At 40.8% G+C, this 11,760-nt stretch overlaps 1 pseudogene; it reads right to left on the bottom strand.

The window, feature by feature from the left end:
- Nucleotides 1-11,303: 11,303 nt before the first annotated feature.
- LOC126096078 (5S ribosomal RNA) lies at nucleotides 11,304-11,421 on the bottom strand (annotated as a pseudogene).
- Nucleotides 11,422-11,760: the final 339 nt, after the last annotated feature.

Consider the following 11,760-nt stretch of genomic DNA (forward strand, 5'->3'; position numbering starts at 1 on the left):
ACATCGATGTACTGTGGAGACCTCACGCCCCACGTGTTGAGCAATTCGGCGGTACGTCCACCCGGCCTCCCGCATGCCCACTATACGCCCTCGCTCAAAGTCCGTCAACTGCACATACGGTTCACGTCCACGCTGTCGCGGCATGCTACCAGTATTAAAGACTGCGATGGAGCTCCGTATGCCACGGCAAACTGGCTGACACTGACGGCGGCGGTGCACAAATGCTGCGCAGCTAGCGCCATTCGACGGCCAACACCGCGGTTCCTGGTGTGTCCGCTGTGCCGTGCGTGTGATCATTGCTTGTACAGCCCTCTCGCAGTGTCCGGAGCAAGTATGGTGGGTCTGACACACCGGTGTCAATGTGTTCTTTTTTCCATTTCCAGGAGTGTACTTTGAACGCGGAATGGTAGTTGGAGTTATTGTGCATGGGACAACCCAATTCGTAAATCGTTAGGGAGTTCAATATTCCGAGATCGACAGTGTCAAGAGAATGCCGAGAACACCAAATTTCAGGTGTTACCTCTCACCACAGGGAACGAAGTGGCGGATGACATCCATTTAACAACCGAGAGCAGTGACATTTGCTTAGAGTTGTCAGAGCTAACAGCGAAGCAAACTGCGCGAAACAACAGCAGAAATCAATGTAGCATGTACGACGAACGTATCCGTTAGGCCAGTGCGGCGAAATTTGTCGTTAACGGGCTATGGCAGCAGACGGCCGACGCGAGAGCCTTTGCTAACAGCACGACATCGCCTGCCTTGCCTCGCCTTGGTTCGTGGCCATATCCGTAGGGCCATAGACAACTGGAAAACCATGGCCTGTTCCGATGAGTCCCAATTTCAATTGCTAAGAGCTGACGGTCGGGTTCGAGTGTAGCCCACACCCCACGACACCATGGACCCAAGTTGTTAACAAGGCACTGTGCAAGCTGGTGGGGGCTCCATAATGAAGTGGGCTGTGTTTACATGGAATGGACCGGGCCCTCTGGTCCAACTGAACCGACCATTGACTCGAAATGGTTATGTTCGGCTACTTGGAGACCATTTGCAGCCAATCATGGACTTCATGTTCCCAAACATGTCATCGGGCTGCAATTGTTTGCGAATGATTTAAAGAAAATTCTGGGCAATTCGAGCGAAAGATTTGACCACTCAAACCGCCCGACAAGAGTCACGTCGAACATTTATGGGGCAAAATCCTGCACCGGCAACACTTTCCCAATTATGGACGGCTATCGAGACAGCATGGCTCAATAGTTCTGCAAGCGAATTGTGAAGTTCTGCAAGGAATTTCCGACGATTTGATGAGTCCATGCCAGTCGAGCTGCCTCAGTAGGCCGGGCAAAAAGAGGTCAGGCACAATAGTAGGAGATGTAACACCATAGCTCTAATACTCTACTGATTTATTTTGCTTTTGTTTTATTTAATGTTACATCGTTGAGCTTCTGTAAACGTGTTTGATTGAATAGATAACACAAAACTGTATACTCCTTTCTTTGTAAAAACTTTGATGTCATGATTTGATTCTATGCAATGTAGTGTATCTGTTATTTAAATTCTTTGTCCCATTTGGAGGGATCGAAACTTACTGTATATATTTGGAATTTGTTTAAACAATTTTTTTTAGAAATGTCAATATGTGCAAAGGTTCTGTTTTATTTAAAGCATTTGTTCTCTGTTATGTAAACTGCTGACCTTCACTTAGGATTCTTAGTTATTCTGTATGGAAAAGGTAGTGTGGTTCCCCTCGGGAACAGATCTGTGTAGCGCGCGCAAATTGTGGTTGGCCTAGGTAGAACAGCTGGAACAAGAGTCAGTCGGGGACGCGCTATGTAGTGGGACGCGAAATTGAAGCGTCACCCATCCACCAGTGTCAGCCCAGTTTGCAGGTGAATATAAGTTTAATTTAGTTTTGTTTATGTATTTTTGTAATATTTGTAATGGTTGGGAATTGTTTAAAGTTTTTGTATTTATTTTTTATGTTTCATGTACGGAGAGGGCGGCGCAACGAACGGAGACAGCATCTTCGCTGCCGGGACCAGAGAGAAAATTGCTGGCCACTATAGTCGCGGGTCGAGAGCCAAAGAGCAACAGAAGATCCTGAAACCGAGTTGTTGCGTCGTGCTTCTAAAAATCAAATAATTGAGAATTTGTAATGTTTTGTACAACAATGATATCATAGGAAGTTTAATCTTATTGAAAATGTTAGTCCTATCTTGTCAAGGCCCAGGTTCACGTCTGTATGTAGGAAGATAATAAACTAGTGGATGCTATTAAAGTTGAAATACGTGTTCCGAGGATTTATTTATGAAGAATTATGTGAATGAATTAATAATATATTTGACAAGATTATTGAATTTTGACAGCGTTCATCGCGACTTTGAATCTCAAAAGTTTATTCAATGTGGTTCTAACACCGATTAAATCAGATAACGTGTATCAATATAATTTCTGAGGAGAAACAAACGACATCTAAAAATTGAAAAAGTTTACGCAAACCAATTGGCCTGAGTGACGTAATTCTGCGCATACGCCTCAAATGATGTTTTACATTTTCGTTCAAGAACCATTCTGAGACAATTTAAAAAGAATATAAATAATTTTGAAGTGGGTTGTAACTGACGTAGGTGACGAAGTCTGCACATGGTCATATGTCGAAAGAAAATCGTTTATAAAAAACTTACGTCGTTACACTACAGCTACCAAACTGTGCACTGCCCATGTAAAAGTTGTATATTGTGCTGGTTCCGAGAGAGGCTTTTCCTGCCGCTTACCAATGCCTCGGATGGATGGGTAAATAGCCGGAACTATTCTGGAATTGGTATCTATCATCGCCACCAAGAAGGGACGGAGTCCAGCAATTCTGCCTGCAAATTCACCTACCGACATGCAGTTGCCACCACATTGCGCAATCACTGTAACGGAATACTATAATAATGTACAGTGAAGGATCAGCTTATTGAATGTTTTAGTATGCACAGATATAAGGTAACTTATAACTGAATTTATGTAGCTACCTTGATTTCTTTCCAATCACAACACCTCTCAGGTTCCTCTCCATTTGAACTATGATTACCGAGTGTCCTAGTTTGTGGAAAAAAATGAAAGCCTCAAAGCCAAATAGTTAATTAAATAATGTTGTTTGATCTTTGGTAAGAAGGGAATATTCAGATTTACTGTGGATTTAGTGAAATTGTGGGAGGTAGTAAAAGTAGTTTTGTGCAGTTTCAAAGACACCTATTTAATCGTTTACTTGAAAGTAGAAGACTGTGGTAATAAAGACAATTTGCTGTTTCTTTTAAAGATTGAAAGCTCTTAAAACTGAGGCGTATAAAGTTTTGCTTAGTTAATGATCATAGTGCTACCTGTAGTAAATTTTAGAAGGTGAGTCAGTTTCTTGCAAATTTGTCAACATTGTGTCTCACTGTAGTAAAAGTGGAAAACTGCAACAGTGGAAAGTTATATACTCATGATTGCCAAGTACTTGTTTCTTGTAATAAGATCCACAGGTTAACCTTTTACCACTATTTATGAAAACAATAATTTCTTTATTCAAAAGACAATGAGAAGTAACCCACACTTAACCTGTGGCCAGTTCATAATTTTGCAGTGAACTACATTTATAATTTTATGTCAACTAGGAAAGTGTTTGAAAATTAATACTTAACCTATTTCCAATTTATGATTCTGCAGTGAATATTAATAGTAATGTTATAAAACTTATTCGGTTTGATAAGCCCTGAAAGAAGTAGTGTGTTCCGTTATGTGTTATATTTATGCAAATAGTCTGTCCTGCTCTGTCAGCTTCCAGTCTTAAACGTGAACATATGCAGGTGTCCAGAGTTCATTGCACTCGCGTGTGGCAAAATATAGGTTGTGTTTGTCCGTTGAAGATACTCATACCTATTTTCTTAAACAAGAATGTTAATCATTCTCTTGCCTAATTAGGCTGGCGACCGTTTTCTTTATTCTTTAAACAGTGTAGACAGGCAGAAATATTGTTTGTTACTGCTCGAAATTTTACATAATTCTGACTTTCATTTCCGATAAGCCACCTCCGTTAGGTAAAACACGGTCAACATAACAAAATTCCTCTCAGAGGGTAACACTGCTCTGTTGCTTTATACCATAATTACTCTAATAAAATAGTTCTATTTTACAAACTGCCTCCAGCTTCGAGGTTATGGTGTAGCAGCAGCAGACGGTAGTGTTATACGTGGCTTTTCCGTGACAGGACTCATAGGACGTAATAAGCCAAACTTGGTATTTGATGGTACAAGCTACGTAAAACCAGGTGCAGTGTTATAGAGATATCCCACGACTTTTGTCACCTCGGTGTATTAATAATGATTTGAAGAGTGCCGGACTGCTTTTCGTAATTATCTGCATTAACTTACATTTTTCTCGATTTAGAGCAAGCTGCTATTCTTCAGCATCATCACTTAAGATGTATAGCTAAAGTAACTCCTAGAGATTACTGCAAAAATAAATTTAGGAAATTAAACATGTTAAAAATAATAACTATACACATATGAAACAATTATTTAGGTCAAAACTAACCACGCTGCATCATGAAACAGAGATATCCATAGTTACAACGGATGAAATCAAACTAATTATCACGTTGAAGGAAACGTTCAAATTAACTGACAAAGAGCCTGTAAAAGCAGGGTGCTTTCTATACAATAGTTTGCCACACTGTATAAGGATGCTAGGAAACATGTCTGTTTGCAAAAGTAAATTAAAATGTCACGTGGTTAAAATTCGTCCGTATAGCGTTAAAGAACACCTTGAAGCTAAAAATTAAATTATTCTCATGTAACTGCGCTAATATCTAGCCTAATTCTCTTCAGGTAGCATCCATATATATTTACTGTTTAAAAATAGTTATTTTAAGATAAATAAGTATGTCTTCTATAGATATATTTTTGTAAACCCTCGTCGACAGTTTTGCAAACCTTTGTTGCGAGTTTTTGTAAAGGCCTCGTCGATACTGCTGTAGTGGCCGAGTCGCCACTGTTGTTACGGCAGGCCGAGTTAGTGAGTTCGTGAAACGGCTTCTGGTGCGGTACACATCTAACAAGGGGAGGCCGCCAATTGTGAAATTCAGATTCGATTCATACTGCGCATAATAAAAGCTCATGGCCAGAGGTGTAATGTGGCAAAGCACCAAGATGCACTTCTCAGCCGTTGTCGAGAAAATCGACAGTTAAAATAAACCGTTGCGGTGAAATACTCTCTACGGTTAATAATTTTCTACAGCGTCGTGGCGCAGCAGTAAGCGCTCGAGTTCGTAATCCGAAGGTCGCCGGATCGAATCTCGCGCCATGCAACATTTTTTTTTATTATTAGTTTTTTGTATTTCAAATATATATATATATATATATATATATATATATATATATATATATATATATATATATAAACTATTAATGAATTGCTTATGCATGTTGGTGAAGGCGGATCGCTCTCCAATTGTACCGCCTCCATTTTTCCGTTTGTTTAACAGGGCGTACCAAAGGTCTCACGTCCGCACTGATTTTCGACGGTGATATAACTTGCGCTAGGGACCGCATCTACCTTCTTTCGAAGTTAGCAGGCAACTACGCTGTTATGCGGCGGCTCGTTTCGGCCCATTCAACATCTGTCCTTCAAGTGTAACGAGCGAGTAACGGAGTTTATGTTTCATACCTGCCACAGCAAATTTGTGTTTGTGGGGTTTCTAATCTAATTCGAAGTTTGACTTACACTATACGTATTCGTTTCGGAATATCGTTTCTGCGTCTTCTGTTAACTATACGTGGTTAACATTATGAAGACAATAACATTTGTGAAATACAACTTTGTTTATGGAAAACATAATGATGTTCGAAGTCGCCAGTTTTCCCACGACAAACGACTTTCAACAACTTATTATATGCATAATTGTTGCAACTCATTGCCGGGAACTATATATATATATATATATGTGTGTGTGTGTGTGTGTGTGTGTGTGTGTGTGTGTATACACACACATTTGAATTACAAAAAACTAATACAAAAAAAAAGGTTGCATGGCGGGAGATTCGATCCGGTGACCTTCGGATTACGAACCCGAGCGCTTAACGCTGCGCCACGACGCGGCAGAAAATTATTAATCGTAAAGAGTATTTCACCGCAACGGTTTATTTTAACTCTCGATTTTCTCGACAACGGCTGAGAAGTGCATCTTGGTGCTTTGCCACATTACACCTCTGGCCATGAGCTTTTATTATGCGCAGTATGAATCGAATCTGAATTTCACAATTGGCGGCCTCCCCTTATAAGACAATTTCTGCCTGCCACTACTACACATCTATGCCCCGAGGTCAGGTAACAGGATAGGAGAACGAAGGTTCTACAACACTCCAAGAAATTGGTAACAAAGTCACACAAATGAGTTAAATGATTTACTTATCTTTGTGACTATTTGAAATATGAAGTCTGCAACACTGCATGTAATATAACACAAAAAAGGCCCTCAATCGCTTAGTGTAAATAATCGTATGTAAACTTCACAGTACATACCAAATGCAATTTACAACTGTCTGTTCACTTCCAAGAGTTCACTAAACGACGTTCCCTATCGAAGTCAGCCTTGGACGATGATCTATAACCAAGTGGGCGAGAGCTGCTCCTCTATCATCTGAGTAGGCTTCTGTCCGTTGTCGTCCGGTCATTGGCGGATTGTACTCGGCCGGCAATTGTCCGAGGCGAAGTCGATGTCTTCATCCTCAGCGCCGCCCATGGCGCTGATGGAACTCGCTCAAGTGGCGAATGTCTATAGCACTGGCAACGGATCGCATCTTTTCCGCCTGTGGTGCTTTTGCCCTGGTTGTGTCTTGTTCGGACGACACAGCATATGTAGCTTCGTGTAACAAGCTGAAAAGAAGCCTATATGTATAGCACGTCTATATTAAGATAATCATTCATTTTATTGACTTATTCATGTAATTATGCCGTTTTGATACTTGCAAAAAAAAATGTTCAAATGTATGTGAAATCTTATGGGACTTAACTGCTAAGGTCATCAGTCCCTAAGCTTACACAGTACTTAACCTAAATTATCCTAAGGACAAACACACACACCCATGCCCGAGGGAGGACTTGAACCTCCGGCGGGACCATCCACACAGTCCATGACTGCAACGCCTTAGACCGCTCGGTGACACTTGACATGATGAGTCCAGTCCGTTCAGGGTAGCCACTCAAACCTGAAAAAAAAATCTCCCTGAGGACTTCAAGTGTTGGGAGCAAGATGGCGTCATAAGATTTACATGATAATTAACGGTGAGCGTAAGAAGGTCCCTGACAGCTCGGCGCGCTGTTGCGAGCTTTCAGCTGCGAAGCACTAACGGCTGCAGCCGAAAACAGTACCCGTTCACAGAGCTGCGAGAACACTGACGCGTTACCATAGAGGTGTATACAAAATCACGTTACGTGATTGGTTGAGGTAGACCCGCAAAGTTGCCTCTTCAAGCCCACTGCAACTGTCAGAGATCAACTTTTTTTTTTTTTGCCGACACAACTGTAGCCATAAGCAGTAGTTTGACCGCAGTTTCTACATACTGATAATTTATATTGAATAATAGTCATACAGTTAACACATCTTCAAATATTAAGTATTTTAAAATTTGTGATTTATAAAACTCAATAAAATGAAATTCCAATGCTAAGTTGAAAACATAGAATTTCCTAAGATTTTATGAAATCGCTGAAATTCCCTGATGTTGTTGTTGTGGTCTTCAGTCCAGGGACTGGTTTGATGCAGCTCTCCATGCTATTCTATCCTGCGCAAGCTTCTTCATCGCCCAGTACCTAGTGCAACCTACATCTTTCTGAATCTGCTTAGTGTATTCATCTCTTGGTCTCCCTCTACGATTTTTACCCTCCACGCTGCCCTCCAATACTAAATTGGTGATCCCTTGATGCCTCAGAACATGTCCTACCAACCGATCCCTTCTTCTAGTCAAGTTGTGCCACAAACTTCACTTCTCCCCAATCCTATTCAATACCTCCTCATTAGTTATGCGATCTACCCATCTAATCTTCAGCATTCGTCTTAGTACCACATTTCGAAAGCTTCTATTCTCTCCTTGTCCAAACTATTTATCGTCCACGTTTAACTTCCATACATGGCTACAATCCATACAAATACTTTCAGAAACGACTTCCTGACGCTTAAATCTATACTCGATGTTAACAAATTTCTCTTCTTCAGAAACGCTTTCCTTGCCATAGCCAGTCTACATTTGATATCCTCTCTACTTCGACCATCATCAGTTATTTTGCTCCCCAAATAGCAAAACTCTTTTACTACTTTAAGCGTCTCATTTCCGAATCTAATACCCTCACCATCACCCGACTTAATTCGACTACATTCCATTATCCTCGTTTTGCTTTTGTTGATGATCCTCTTATATCCTCCTTTCAAGACACTGTCCATTCCGTTCAGCTACTCTTCCAGGTCCTTTGCTGTCTCTGACAGAATTACAATGTCATCGACGAACCTCAAAGTTTTTATTTCTTCCCCATGGAATTTAATTCCTACTCCGAATTTTTCTTTTGTTTCCTTTACTGATTGCTCAATATACAGATTGAATAACATCGGGGATAGGCTACAACCCTGTCTCACTCCCTTCCCAACCGCTGCTTCCCTTTTATGCCCCTCGACTCTTATAACTCCCATCTGGTTTCAGTACAAATTGTAAATAGCCTTTCGCTCCCTGTATTTTACCCTTGCCACCTTCAGAATTTAAAAGGGAGTATTCCAGTCAACTCTGTCAAAAGTCTTCTCTAAGTCTACAAATGCTAGAAACGTAGGTTTGCCTTTCCTTAATCTATTTTCTAGGATAAGTCGTAGGGTCAGTACTGCCTCGCGTGTTCCAACATTTCTACAGAATCCAAACTGATCTTCCTCGGGGGTCGGCTTCTACCAGTTTTTCCATTCGTCTGTAAAGAATTCTTGTTAGTATTTTGCAGCCGTGGCTGATATTTCCAGGTAAATTGTAATTCCCTGATATTTCCAGGTTTTCCGCAAGAATCGCCACCCCGCCGTTGCACAGAGTGATCTACGGGTCAAAATAAAACTACAGTATTACTATTACCAAACAGAAGTTCTGTCAGTCATTCCGTATCGTCTCAGTCACTTTTACCTACACTAAGCGTCATCGCAACGAGATTGCTGCTTGCTCTATCCGTCAGGTAGTTCATGTATATAGAGAATATGAGCGGTGCTGTCACACTTTCCTGGGGCACTCCTGGCGCTACGCTTACCTCTGATTCGCTGTTAGTTTGAGCGATTAAGAGTTCGCCGCTAGTGAGGCGAAAAGAAGACATAAAATCGTTTTTAATCAGATTTGTGGAGAAGGTGTGACGTTGATGACTGTTCGGCACTAAAAAATGAATTAAACCGAAGTATTCTCGGAAATTATTTACGCGCCTTTCATTTGAAATGCTAAAATAAATAAAAAATAATTAAATATGTAAAAAGCCATCTGTCTTTTGAATTTTAGATGTTACTTTATGCTTTCTGTTGTGAAGAAATACGAATGTCTTAGAAATTACGTTATCATTTCTTAAATTATACTCCTATTACGACTTTTTTCTGATTCCATCTTGATCAGTCACACATTCGCTTATCGAACCCTCAATTATTCGAAATGTTTGATAGAAGCCTTGAACTTCAAACTACCGAGAGCGGACTCTAGATGCTCACACTTACAGCTCCTACTCATTTTACTATAGAAATTGTAAATATCATTCCCCACTATTATGGAACCAGCTTTTTTTCAACCGCTTACATATTGTAGAATTGCAACGCCTGCGATTAAAACGCTCCATAGTTCGTGCAGTTACAACCTGAAGGGATTAACAAATCAAACAAACGACGTTTTTGTTAGAAGGAAAAACGCTATAAAAACTATGTATAGCGTGTAATTTAATCTGCAAGTAATTAACACTAAATCTTTGAAATATGCATTTAGTACGTCTTAATGAAACTTCCTCGCGGGGAATGCTCTTACCATTTGAGCTATCCAAGTACGTCTGACGATCCGCTCTCACTGCTTCACTTCTGCAAGTACCTTCCTCCTTCCTTCCAAACTTAAGAGAAGTTATCTTGTATACCTTGCTGGACTGGCAATCTTGGAGGTAAGGACGAAGGGAAGAAGAGTAGAGTTTAACGTCCCGTCGGCAGCGAGATCATTAGAGACGGTGGAGATAAGCGGGATACCTTCGGTGAAATTTGGTAGTTAGGGGAGAGGAGAGGTACTGGCAAAGCTGAAACTCTGAGGTCTATTTTCTAACATGAAGCGTAGGGTCTTTATCGCTCTGCGTCTTTCTGGATTTCTTCGTAATTCAAATTAATCTCCCCTTGGTCGGCTCCTATCAGTATTCGAAGTGCAAATGCGAAGTTTCAATGAAATGATTGAAACACTGCTACACACTTGAAAAGGGCATGTAAAAACATTTTCAGTGTATCGAACTCCAGTAATCCAGTGTCAAAACCCACGGAGCCCTGCCATAATGTGTTACATTAATGCTTGAACGTTGCATTTTCTACTACAGTATCCCAAAACCACATTTGAAGTTTTGCCATTGCACGAAAAACAAAAAAAAAATGAATCTCGCCGATACGCATTAGTCAAAATCGCCATTTCTGCCATTCATGTGTTTTCTATCTGTTTACCGTGTTCATCTACTGAACGTTCCAAAACTATTCATTTAAATTAATACAGGAAATAGACAACGTTAAAACAAAATATTTCGATAAGGAACGTAATTATGGTCTCTGAAGTCAACATGTAATGTAAGTGAATATATCTGACATTGCCAGAACAGGAGAAAGCGTAAGCAGATAATGAAATGTAAAATTGTAAAAAGTTTAAAAACTTTCCACAAAACTATAAAACTTTCAAGAATTTTCGATGTATTGTCACAAAGTGATGACCAGTTTCGATACATTAACTACCTTCTTCAGGTCTGAGGACAGACAAACCAAAAGAAAAATAGCCTTAAGTAAGAAAGTTGTGTAAAAACTGCTATCGGTTTACTTCTCAAAAGGTAATTAACATAGTATATCGCACTCCGTCTTCAGGCCACAAGTGGCCCACCGGGACCATCCGACCGCCGTGTCATCCTCAGCTGAGGATGCGGATAGGAGGGGCGTGTGGTCAGCACACCGCTCTCCCGGTCGTTATGATGGTTTTCTTTGACCGGAGCCGCTACTAGTCGGTCGAGTAGCTCCTCAACTGGCATCACGAGGCTGAGTGCACCCCGAAAAATGGCAACAGCGCATGGCGGCCCGGATGGTCACCCATCCAAGTGCCGGCCACGCCCGACAGAGCTTAACTTCGGTGATCTGACGGGAATCGGTGTATCCATTGCGGCAAGGCCGTTGCCAACATAGCATATATAGTGTTATAAATGCAGTCGCAGTGTACAACACCGATAATGTCCATAACATTCTTATTTCAAACCTTCAGGTAAGATGTGCTAGGTACAGCCTAAAATGAACGTAAGGACAAATGTATTATGTACTGGCAAACAAATAAGGATAGGAAATAATTGGCTCAAATGGCTCTGAGCACTATGGGACTTAACATCTATGGTCATCAGTCCCCTAGAACTTAGGACATCAGTCCCCTAGAACTTAGAACTACTTAAACCTAACTAAACTAAGGACATCACACAACACCCGGTCATCACGAGGCAGAGAAAGGAAATAATTATTTAGAGGAA

The sequence above is a fragment of the Schistocerca cancellata genome, chromosome 8 (genome assembly GCF_023864275.1).
Source record: "Schistocerca cancellata isolate TAMUIC-IGC-003103 chromosome 8, iqSchCanc2.1, whole genome shotgun sequence".
In the NCBI taxonomy this organism is placed as follows: Eukaryota; Metazoa; Arthropoda; class Insecta; order Orthoptera; family Acrididae; genus Schistocerca; species Schistocerca cancellata.